Source organism: Protopterus annectens, chromosome 7.part0, assembly GCF_019279795.1.
Source record: "Protopterus annectens isolate FY-2018-M chromosome 7.part0, PAN1.0, whole genome shotgun sequence".
Taxonomy (NCBI): domain Eukaryota; kingdom Metazoa; phylum Chordata; order Ceratodontiformes; family Protopteridae; genus Protopterus; species Protopterus annectens.
The window spans coordinates 1,593,382,203-1,593,395,362 of NC_056739.1; the positions used below are offsets into that span (position 1 = coordinate 1,593,382,203).

Sequence of the window (13,160 nt, forward strand, 5' to 3'; positions counted from 1 at the left end):
TACTTTTTACAGTAGCAACAAGCTGTTCATCTCCAAGGTGCATAATTTACATTTACTCATGATCCTAGATAACTGACACTCAGGCACCAAGTATCTGCAGTTATAATGTACTCTTATTTTCACCTACAGGAATGCCTGCAGGATCAAAGACATTCCTCAAGCTGATCTTTCACAAGTAGCTCATGCTCTGATATTTCCTTGCTTTGACTACCTACTGCAATGAACTTTACCTTAGACTGTCTCACCCCACAACTAAACATTTGTGATTTGTGCAGAAATTTTTGGCCAGAAAAATTCCTGGTGTCTCACTACCAACAGATTACACCTTTTCCATGCAGTCTACACTAGCCCTTGAACTACTTTCACTTCATCTCCAAAGTCATGGTTTTAGTATACTTCTCCCTAAGTGACTTGGGTTCATCCGTCTTACCTGAAAGAGCTCCTTGTGCAATACAATCCTTTGGCCAAAACTTTATTTATTACTTTGAGATAAATGCTCCATCTACGATGCTGAGGTATAAAGGAATATTGTTATTGATCTTTTAGAGCTTCTTTCAGACCAGAAGTAAGAGTTATTAGGTGTACTATCAAAATTTTGAATCTCAAAACAAAACCTCTTTAATTGCCCAAACTGACATTTAGAATTTGGGAATGTCACTTTTACAGAATGTCAGAAATCTTCACCTTGATATCTGCATTCAAACTTATTCGAAATGTCAGGAGGTAACGTCAGACCCTCAAGCACTTATGCTGAAGTTGCCATAAGAATTATAGGTCTATAGCAGAAGTTTTTATAGGTTTGTAGTGGGGCAAGTCCCCCCATACCCTTAATGTGTTTGGCTATGTCCCCCACACCCCTCTGCATATTACATATTCCAAATCTGAGATCACACTGCAGTGAAGAAAAGGGTGCATTTCTCAATCCCCACTGTAGTGTGATCTGTTATTAGAACACTGAACCCACATAAACAAATGCACACAACCATTAGCTAAAGAGAATTCAAACTTTTCTAGATCGGCATTACGAAAATTGGAAAACACTCATTCGGCCATCCCAGTTTTGCTTAAGTGCCATTCCACATTTTGATAATAAACTGAGCTACTAACATCTTAGGACCATTAGGACCACAGATAACTACTCTGCTCTCAAACTCAGAGTAGACACTTCATAGGAAAAATACATTTTCAAGTGAGGCATTTGGCTCTGAAGTATTAGTAAACTAACTTATGTATAACTGCTTTAAACAGCATAATTCATAAAAAAACAAGAGTTTTTCCATTAGGTAAATGTCTTACTTTAAAAATGAATAAGAATTGGGTTTTAAGATATATAAACTACATGCATTTAAATGTTTTTCGGTAACTTTCCTTTGACATGGCTGCACTGATTTTACAGATTTTGGTGTTGGCACAGAAAAGTGTTTTTGCAGATTCAAGGTGAAGTGATGTAATGCCTAACAGACTGACTTAACAAGATCCAAATGTATGAGCAAATCTGGACAATGGACAATATAAAGGAATAAACGTTAGGCATAGTTAAATGAACGTATTCCTCAACAGCTCCTAACTGCATGAGCTACTTGCCCTTTTAAGAAAAAAAGATTATAAAGCTAAACAAACAGAAAAACAGCATTCTGTACTAGACATCCCATAAAGCAGGAGACAAGTTAAAGACAAACTAGAAGACTGTGACACAAATTGCTAGCCACTGGAGTTATGGCTCAATAAAGTTCCTTGCCCATTTCATTGCTGAGGCTGCCTACCTATCTAGCAGAAAGTGGGCACAAACCACACCATATGTTGATCCAGTCCTGCAAATAACATGAAATAACTGAAAGCTACACTACCTCTACTAAGATTTTCTGTGAGGTGCAGTGCCTGAGTGAGGGTATCATATTCTGAAGAAAAGAAAATGGAAAAGTGCAAAGCCAAAACAATCACACATTTTTGTTTTACTAAACACAGCATGCAATCTGCATATAAACTTGAGATATTCTGTAAATTAAAACATTTGCTTATTAAAGAGCATTCTCTTCATAAATGTCTATGCATACATATATATAAAATCCTTTGGAAAGGGTGGAGAATGCAGCAGCTATGGAAATGTAGACTAGGAAAGACAGATTGCAACTCTTACATACTGAAATAGCTTTGAACTTCACAATGGCATGGAAGAGAGAATTAAATCTAACATTGTATAAGAAGAACTGAATGCTGAAATTAAGGATCAATTAAATAAGACAACGATGTTAATAAGATTTATTTCACATTATACATAGCAGTTGGACAGAAACTCTTTACACATGGATGACACATTACAATAAAAATGAAAATAAAGTAAATCAGGCCACTGATTACAGGCTCTTCTTCTCATAAAAATGTCATAATTGGGCATGGACACTAGAGGGCAGTCAAGAACTAAGGAATTTAATAATTAATGACAGCCCTTTAAGTCCATCTTTAAAAATCTACATACAGTCTTAACTGCAATGTAATATTACACAGCTGATGTTTTTTTTTTTGTTTTTTTGTTTTATTTACAAAATCAGTTGCATATAATTTTTCTGGGATTCAATAACGTGCAAAAAAGTATCTAAGCAAAACTGAAAAAATTAACTCTTCTGATGATGTGTATTATATGGCTGTACACATTTATACAGTTCATAGATTAGTATTAGGTTGAGTGCCCTTGAAGACTATTTGAAGATTAGCCAATTACCCCAACTGAGAATCAAACCCTGCACCTTGTGAATGCAAGGCAAACACCTTTTGCCAGAACTCTTATGATGTGTATTACATGGCTGTACACATTCATACAGTTCATAGATTAGTACCAGGTTAACTGCCTTGTGGACCATTTGAAGCCTAGCCAATTACCCCAAGTGAGAATCAAGCCCTGCACCTTGTGCATGTAAGACAAACACCTTAACCATTATACCAACCTCCCACCCACCACCAAACATCATTGTTTATTATTTAAACATAAGTAATCATGCTTTCTAAGGCCAGTAAATGTTTGTTTTGTTTAAAGTGCTAAATTTAAGTTCTTACCCCACAAAACGCTAAATTGTAACATATGTATGGTCACTCATCAGACAACTAAATATGGCATTTCATTTTTGGCCTAACAAAAACTTTCTGTCAATTCTATTTTGAGTATAATAAATGAATCATGTTACATTTTAGCTATGCCACTTATATTGCAGTGGCAATATTTTAACAACATATTATGGTTAAACATCCTGTAAAGTATAGTTATGCAGGATAGTAGAAATGCGTACTTAACTAACTGTAACGAAATACGTTTGAGCAGTTCACTGCTGCAGTACTCTTAACATCTAGGACTTTCCCCACAAAGGTTGTGTCCATACAGCCAGCCTTGTAAAGTTCAGGATCTTTTCCCCATGAGGCATATGTATGCCCTAGGCAGCCACCTGTGTGCTGGTACAAGAGGTACATACATCTATGTGATTTACAGAGCTTCCTTGCTCTGATAAAAAGCAAGTTGGTCAGTAAAATAATGTCTTAGGGAAAATTCAGAACCCTGAAATAATAATATTAGAGGCAGAGTGAATTCTGAGAATACAGGAAGTTTTTTTTTGGGGGGGGGGGGTTAAAAAATATCCTACCCTGGCCAGTAGGTAAGACTTCATAAGAATTCACCAAGAAGAGAAAAAGGGAGGGTATTGGTACTGCAACAGTGATCTAGTCAAGCATATATCATTATGTTTAAGTTATCTGCACAACTATATTTTTCAGCATGTTTAAGCGTAATTTACTAGTTAACAGAAAAGATGAAAACATTGCCTTAGATGACTGTTGCAATGTCCTTAACATACTAGACAACTCCCAGAGTCTGATCAATCTAGGTGGAGGAAGGGAGGACTAGCTCTGAATTTAGGATACCATAGCAAATCCAGATCCTGTCCTTCACTGAACATCTAGTTTGTAATGTTCAGTGAAGACATGGATTGAAGATAAAGTGGTTGCTTTGAGAATGGTATTAGAATCTACCCCTTGCACGAAAGCCCACAAAGAAGCTAATGCTCTGGTAATGCTGGTTTTAACTTTCCCTGAGAGCTGTTTGCTATGATTTGTATAATAGAAGAGAATTGCATCGCAGATCCATTTGGAAATAGTTTATTTAGACACTAGTAAGCCCATCTTTCTTCAAAAGGACAGAAACAACTGGTTATTTTTTCAGCTTGTCTTCCCTAAGTAAAATACAACAAATTAAGAATTCTTTCTCACTTGTTTTTAGGGTTTGGAAAGAAACCAGATAGCTGGATACACCGATTAAGATGGAATTCAGAGACTGTCAATATAACTGCACATTGGCAAATCTATTGCTCAATGTGAATCATAAACAGCTTGATTAGAACTCTACCAGTGTGAAAACAGAAACTGTGAAACGAAGCCAGAGAAGTTTACATTTGGGGAAAATTCAGTTACTGGTTAGTAATAACATTGGCATGATACCAGTAAAGAAGAAATCTGAAAAAAGTAAGAGAAAAATCAACCAAAAAATGAGAAGAACAAACTCTGATTTTGAAGAAATCTTGCAACTGTTTAGCAAAAAATGGTACAACTTTCAGCTTTGGTACAGCAGATGGATTCCAGGAATTTGGAGGAAAAAATAAATTGCATTCAGAGATGTACAAAATAAATGAAACACTGAAGGAATATATATATATATATATATATATATATATATATATATATATATATATATATATATAAAGTGAAGTAAAAGGCTGGAAAAATAGAAGCGTATCTAGCTATTTGGATGACTTGAAAAAAATGAAAAACATCAGAGTTTAGTAGGAAAAAAGGCTGGCTGAACATGAGCTTTCACAAGAAGAGCTGTTTCAAAAAGCAGTAAAGTTAAAAGACAAAGCCCACAGGAAAAAAAAAGAGATTTTCTGATATACCAGAGAAACTGACAGGTACAAACTGAATTCATTTTATGAAAGAAGAAATAGGATATTGGACTGGTATTCCTCATCAGGATTTTATTAATTGAGATGGAACATTGTATGCATGCTCCCAATCTGACCATTAGAAAGCAAATGAGAACTAATAAAACCAGCAGAAAAAAAGTTGCTCCTGGCAAAACTGTGTAAGAAGGGAAAGTATTAAAACTAGAGATAACAGAGTGTTTATGTAAATGATTATTCACTGCACATTAGGCAGAAGAGAAGCAAGATTATCCCAACAATCAGGCACTGTTGAGTGGCAGGTGTGAGATTCAAGCTGCTGTATCCAGCTATCTTCATGACCTATTTCTCTGGAGCATCGAAGACATTTTTATGCATTATAGGCTAATGAAGAAATTAAAAAAGTTTATCCAACAAAAAGAGAACCAAAAATAGAAGGGGACTCTTCTTTTCACTCTCTTGACAATAAGAAAGGATACAGAGATACTTTGCCAGTGAAATATTTTCCTTTGCTCCAAAGGAAAATGCTTGAAAGAGAAAAGCTCAGAAGTTAAATAGAAGAATCAGGAGAAACTTGGACTTGAATCATTGTGTTGGAAGATAAAGATGATCAGATAGACCAGAAATATTGTGAAATTAGTGAAGAAATGGGAGACTGTAAAGCATTAATCCCACTAGACATATTGAATAGACACATCAATGGTGTCTTTGCAAGAAGAAGGAATATGGAAATTTAGTTGACTGTGTTAAACTGATGAGTGCACTGTGAAGAATATTCCCCTGTTTATGTTTTACTGTTTAGAAGGGAACAGATAGGTAATTGAAACTAAACTAGTGTTGTTCTTATTTATATTTGAAGAAAACTTTGTGATGTAATGTGCAAGTTAAATTTTAAAGCAGTTTTGTAAAGTGCATAATCAGGGTATTTTAAAGGAGAGGTGTGATAAGTCTTATTAGTGACTGCTTATTTTTTAAGATATTAAAGCAAGAAAATACTTTTTCAATTGCAAGGTACCCGGGCTTTACATTGTAATCAGGTAAGAAAACCTGGGCAGAAGCATATTGATATAACAGTGTGATCTTGGAATGCTGGGGAGATGTAAAAGAGTGCTGATTACATTACATGTATACTTAATATAATAATTCCCCTTGTTTTTGCAGAAGTGGCTATCTAAATTAATGTTCTTGGTTCAAGCTATAGGCATTTTTAGCAAATAGGTTTACAGATGAGATAAAATGATGAAGGTCATTTATTGCATTTACAAAGCCATTAGCTATTTATTTCCATTTGCAAAGATGCTCAGTTGGAGACAAGAATTATTAATCATAAGAGGTCTGACAGAGTGTGTTCTAAGTGAAATTTAAAAATATCCTTTCATGCATCTGCAAAGTTACTAGCTGATTTTATTACTAACTGCTTTAACTTGTAGAAGAAAAGTCTGCAATTGCAAACAATTAATCATGAGAGGTATGAACTCCATCTGCAGAATAAAATGTACAAGGTGCAGTACAGTTAACATTTAAGGGTACATGGCAAGCAGTTCAGTCACAAATAAATGAAGTCTGAAACTGGGGGAAGCCATTAAGTTACATGCAAACTGGGCGCCATAGTCGAAAACACATCTGACACAGATATCCTCCAGAAGGGCCTCACAGAAACGGATAACTGGTGCCAGAGCCATGGCCTGAAGTTAAACGCCAAAAAATGCATAGTCATACCCTTTGGGAAAAACAAGGTTACCCCTAGCTACCATATAGGTGGCAATCCACTGAGCACAGAAAAAGTCATCAGGGATCTGGGGACCCAAGTTGACAGTAGCCTTTCGTTTGACACTCATGTTGCTAAAGTAGTTAGGAAAACCTTCTATATCGCCCACCTGATCATGAAGGGATTCACATCTAGATCAAGGGAGGTCATCGTCCCCCTGTACTCATCACTCATTAGACCTATGATTGAGTACAATGCCCGTTCGAATGTATCTGACCAGACACCTGCTGCAGCTTGAAAGGCCCCAAAAGTTCCTCACCAAAAGGATAAAGGGTCTCAAAAATATGTCTTATGCTGCCCGACTGAAAGAACTCCAGCTCTATTCAGTCTCATACCGCTTGCTCAGAGGTGACCTGTGCCTGACATATAAGGCCGTGTCAAACCCAGATTTGATGAATATGCTTCACCTCAAAAAATCTAGATCCCTCAGAACCACAAGGGCGGGAGACTTAAACCTTGACACGGTTATAAATAGAACGTGCTGGAGGGACAGATTCATCACCCAGAGACTCCCTATGCTGTGGAACAAAATCCCGGTACATGTGAGGCAGAGCACCTCGCTGGCCTTGTTCAAGAGGAATCTTGACCAATGGATGGGAGATCGCAGATATACCCCAGGGATTACTTCAGTGTCACTGCTTGACAGAGGCACAGAAAAATGATAGGCATAGTTTTTATTCAAACTAAAGGGGTGGCGAAAGCCACATAACTATGGGCTAGGCTTATAAATGCCCTTGGGCAGATAGCCTAGTATGAACCTATGAACCTATGAACCTATGAACCTATATGTAATTGCCTCTGCAGCAGTCTTTGTTCTTTGATGCATTTAATATAACAGTGCACAATTTAGTTTACTTACTTAAAGGTAGCACATGTACTTTTTCTTAGTATTAAAAATTAATCTTTATAAAAACATGCATATTTTTTCACATCTGGGAGGACAAGAAATGGAAAGAGCAGAGTAAATAGGAACACAGACTCTAACATGTGCTTTATCATGGCTACCCTTATTTAAAATAAATAGTTCTTGTGGGTGCAGCCATCAATCTGAAGCAGCTGTTCCTATCTGAAGGGGAAAACTTCACTTTTTTACAAGTACATAGTTTTATGTGGTTGTTGTAAGTTAAAAAGGGATAGGGGTCTGAAATTTTGTCTAATATATTTTGTTATTGTTTTCCTCAATGGAAAAGTCTTGAAAATATCTGACGGGTTCAAAGTGATATGAGAAGCAAATACATAAGAGATCATTAGCGTGTGCATGTAAGCTAAGGGATGGAAACATACATTAAAAAATGTTATATATAACAGGTAGGAGTTACAGCTTTCTAGCATAATGGCTACTCGGTCTATATTATTATGGAATGTAAATACCCTTAGAGCTACAGGCAAAAAGCAAAGAACACTGAATTACATTAATAAGGACAGAGTGCAAATAGTTATGTTGCAGGAGACCTTTAGATAGAAATTAATGTGAATTTGACAAAGAGAGTATTTCATGGTGGAGATTCAGCAGAATATCAAGGGCAAGGGAAAAGGGAGAAGTAATACTGATTGCTAGAGGGGCTCCAATAATGATAGTGATAGAAGGGGGAAAGATAATAATGCTAGAGCTGATGTTGTCAAACTTCATTTCATCCTTGATTGATGGGTTCAGTTCTGATATCGGAACTGACCCTGCCATTACTACAGCTCGCATCAGCCAATAACTCTTGAGCTTAAGTTCTACTCATAATCTCTCTCTCTATTACCTCAGATCTTGTTTGCCACTTTCTGAAATGGTGAAATGGTTGCATTTAGCTGAGACTCTCGAGCTTTGTTGGATTTAGGTGATATTTCTTTCTGCTATCTTTCATTTTTTTAAAGTTTCTTTATCTCATTACACTTTGTATATTCTAAGTATCATGGCTGATACTTCTCTACCCCGTTACTCTTTGAGTAGTCTCTAAATATCATCATTGATAGTTTCTCTCTCTCTTTCTCCCTTTCTCCCTTCTGTCAGCACTTGTTCTCTTCCCTGTACAAGTTCATGTACTTATTGCCTATCATTGCTGAAAGTCATTCTTTCCCTGTATATATCTATATCTATATCTATATACACACACACACACATATATATATATATATATATATATATATATATATATATATATATATATATATACACACGGTGGTGCAGCGGTTAGCGTTGCCAGCTCACAGCAAGAGGTTCTCCAGTTCGATCCTCGGCTGGGGTGCCTTCTGTGCGGAGTCTGCATGTCCTCCCTGTGGTCGTGTGGGTTTCCTCCATGTGCACCGGTTTCCTCCCACATCACAAAGACATGCTGTAGGTGGATTGGACACTCTAAATTGGCCCTAGGTGTGAGTGCATGCATGTGTGTGCCTTCTGTGGAAGGTTGGGAGCCGGGCTGGCAACTCGACATTGTAAAACTCCACTGCCAATCATGAGCGGACAGGTGATCTGCTGTGGCGACCCCTAACCGGGAAAAAAGCCAAAAGAAGAAGAAGATATATATATATATATATATATATATATATATGTGTGTGTATATGTGTATATATATATATATATATATATATATATATATATATATATACATACATATATATATATATATATGTATATATGTATATATATATATATATATATATATATATATATACATATATATATAGATATATATATACATATATATATATATATATATATATATATATATATATATATATATACATATATATACACACACACACACACACACACACACACAAACACACATATATATATATATATATATGTGTGTGTGTGTGTGCGTGTATATATATATATATATATATATATATATATATATATATATATATATATATATATATATATATATATATATATATTGCTTTCTTTCTGTGCAGCTTTCCTGTTTCTCTGGCATGACTAACAAGGGTAAATCTTCTGACTTCAAAAAATGCCAGAAGTTCGGCCAAAAAATTCCTGCTTCTGATTTTCATAAATTATGTGTATACTGTCTTGGCCCCTCTCCACCTTTGGGAAGATTGTAGCGTCTGTCATGCTTTCAGTCACAGGGCATTAGTAGAGAGATGCAACAAGTTGATTTTAAAAGGACTCATCCCATCTGCCTTTGGAGAAGCTTTATCTACTGGGGACAAACCAAAGATGGACATTTCTTCTACTTCTTTGTCCTCTATTGACAAAACAAGAAAGGGAAGCCAATCAGTTCCAACCTCTCTGTTGGCTCCGAAGGCCTCTGCTCCTGATGCTCTGGTGCCGACAACATTGGTTTCTGTGCCTACAACCATTTCAAGCCCTTCTACCTAGAAGGCTTCAATTCATGAATTGGCCTCAAAATCACCAGAAAAGATTTACTTACCTAGATCTACATATTCTCCTTCAATAGATCCTTTTGCAGAGGAATTGCCTGAAGTTTTTCTGCAAAGGCCTAAGTCTCCATACACTTTGTCAGTCTGTTACACCAAAAGCCTTTCAGAACTCAATGTGGAGAGGTTGGTGAACAAGATTTTTGTGGGCTAGAGGGCTTGCAGGCCCATCTTCTGTACCAATTCCTTCTGGTCCTGGTACTGACACATCCTCCACTCCATTGACTACTCCTCCTCTAACCTCCTTGGAGGTTTTAGAGTCCTCTGTTCTGGTTCTGCCAGCACTGACTGTGTCAGCTCTGGAGCTGCTCGCTTCTGAAGAGCTAACTGTTATCCTGAGTGCTTTGGTTGTTTCTGATCTGGAGACCTCCAGGAGTCATGGATTCCCTGTCAGTTCCAGACAACAGGTCTCAACTCCAGGTTTTTCAGAGCCATCCCTGTTCCTCAGAGCTTCGGCTAGAGTGAGCTCTACTCTAGCTTCGGTATCAAGGGCTGGTTCTTTGGAGAGGGAAGTGAACCTGGTCCTGAGGCTGTCTTTCTTAGTTCTGGGCTCCCTTTTCTCTTCAGGGGGCTGGCCTTTGAGGCTATGCAGAGGGCTCTTTCTCTAGCAGAGATGCAGTTGGCACCTCCCCCATTTGAACAGGTTACCCCTATAGCTCTATTGTTCCTCCTGCATATCCACTGGGATAGCGAGTGCCAAAGCCTCAGGTCTCACAGCCACAAGCACTGTCATCCTCTGATACTCCCCAAGATTATCCCACTGAGGAGGTCCCTCAAAAAAGAAGTGCAAGAGTAAGCACTTGGATTCCCCTCAGAAATCAGTCACCGAAGACACAGATTTCAATGAGAGGAGGGGTCCCCTCAGTCACATCCTGAGGATGTCTTCTTTGGAGACAGCTTGGAAACTCAGAGGGAAGGCTGGACAACCCAAAACCCATCCTCTGAGGAGTCTGATTACCTGCAGACATTTGGCACCTGCCCGTCTATCTTTTGGGTGAATCCACCCTCTGATGATCTCATTCAGTTGATTTCACAGCAGGCATGGAAAGCCCCTGACTCTGTCGAGCCCATCCTCAAGAAACCAGACAAAATTCTTTCTGCACCCACAGATAAACAGTTTTGGGCCAAGGGTCTTGCAGTTGATGTTATGGTCATAGTTGCCACCACAAAAAAGGAACTAGATGAGGAGAGTTCCTCTGTTCATCCACCCAACAGGGAGTCTCGGAGTATGGACAGATTTGAGAAGCAAGTCTATGCTTCATCAACCTTCACTATAAGGTCCTTGAACCTATTGGCACACTTCACCAGACTCTAAAGGGATCTGATCAAGGAGTTGTCAGACACCCTAGCAGAAACTGTAGCTGAGGGAGTCCAAGACCAAGTGGCTTCTCAGTTAGCTACCCTGGAGTTTGTGTCAAACTTGTCCAATAGACTTACTGCCCATACAGCCAAAGGGGCATCTAGAGTGGTGGTTACAAGCACAGCCATTACGAGACATGCCTGGAAGCGCCTTTGCAAATTTGCGGAACCTTTCATGTCTTCTTTCGGCAATGCTCCTTTTGACAGAACATTCTTGTTTGGCCCCAAAGTGAAAGAAACATTGTGCGGGTGCAAGAAAGATGGTAAGACCCTTTGTGCTGTGGGCATACATTTTTCTGCCCCAAAGGTCCTTTTCTAGGAACTAAAGGAGTGGGGGAAAAATGTGGTTCAAAAAATCCCAAGGGCCTTTCCAGAACACATTTGGAGGGAGTTCCCCCAGGACAGAGGGGGGAACCAAAATGGAAGACACCACCCCTGTGGAAGAGGTTGTCCGCAAAACCAGGGCTTCAGGGATTCTTTCCCAGGCAAGCCCTTCCAGTGCTCCTGAATGGAGTCCCAATTGTCTTCCTCTGGAGGCACTCAGGGGACACTTATCCTTGCACTTAAATGCCTTGTTAAATATAACAAAAGATTCCTGGATGCAACAGACCATATTCAGAGGCTATATCATTCCCTTTTCTTAACCTTCCCCTCCTTAGAGGAAAATCCCTGATGTTCCACTAATCAGAGGGATTCAACACTACCAGAAATTCAGAAACTACTGGACAAAAGAGTCATCCAACAAGTCTCACCAGACCAAAAAGGATCCAGAACTTACTCAAGATTCTTTTTAATGCCAAAAGGACAGGGGACTGGAAATCTATATTGGATCTCAGTGTATTGAACAAGTCAGTGTGACAAACAAAGTTTCAGATGGTCAAGGTACAGTCTTTCCTTCCCTTTCTGAAGAAAGGTGATTGGATGTGCTCTATAGTCCTTCAAGATGCATATTACCAGATAAAAATGGACAAGTGCAACAGAAGGTTCCTCCACTTCTGGCTGGGAGTCAGTCGCTACCAATTCAGAGCACTGCCCTTTGGACTCACCACAGCCCTCAGGGTGTTCACCAAATGCATGGCAGAAGAAGCAGTTCACTTGAGACTGCAAAGATTCCATGTGTTTCCATACTTTGACAACTGGCTCATAACCGCTTTGACCAAGAATCAGTTGATATTAGACAGGGACTACACCCTCAAAATCTGCGCCCATATGGGAATAACAGTAAATCTAGGAAAATCACATTTAACCCCAACACAAGCATTGGAATTTATAGGGGCAGGATTGGATACTCAGACATTGATAGCATCCCTTCCTCTAGAAAGACATGAAAGACTTCTAGATCAGGGGCAACACTTACTCCACAGAAAGAAGGTTCCAGCACATTTGGTCCTACAAGTCTTAGGTTCTGTGGCACCTTCTATAAGTTTAGTGCCACTAGCCAGGTTTGACATGAGAATACTGTAATGGCTTCTGCCCTCCCAATTGTCTATCCTTCATCACCCATTGTCAAATCAAATACTGATCACCAACCATTGCAAAAGGGATCTTCTGTGGTGGATACAGTTCAACCAAGTCCTTCAAGGTCACCCCTTTGTTTTTTCAGAACCCAAAGCCATAGCAACCACAATTGCATCTCAGATTGGGTGGGGGGCATTATCTGGGCAAAAGAGTCCAAGGTATTGGTCCTCATTAGAGGCCAATTTGGA

At 38.6% G+C, this 13,160-nt stretch overlaps 1 protein-coding gene across 2 annotated transcripts in view; it reads right to left on the reverse strand.

Moving 5' to 3' along the window:
• The window catches only part of FGD3 (FYVE, RhoGEF and PH domain containing 3), a 1,715,774-nt gene that overhangs the window by 882,172 nt on the left and 820,442 nt on the right, over positions 1-13,160 (reverse strand). The gene's annotated exons all lie outside the window — the stretch shown is intronic.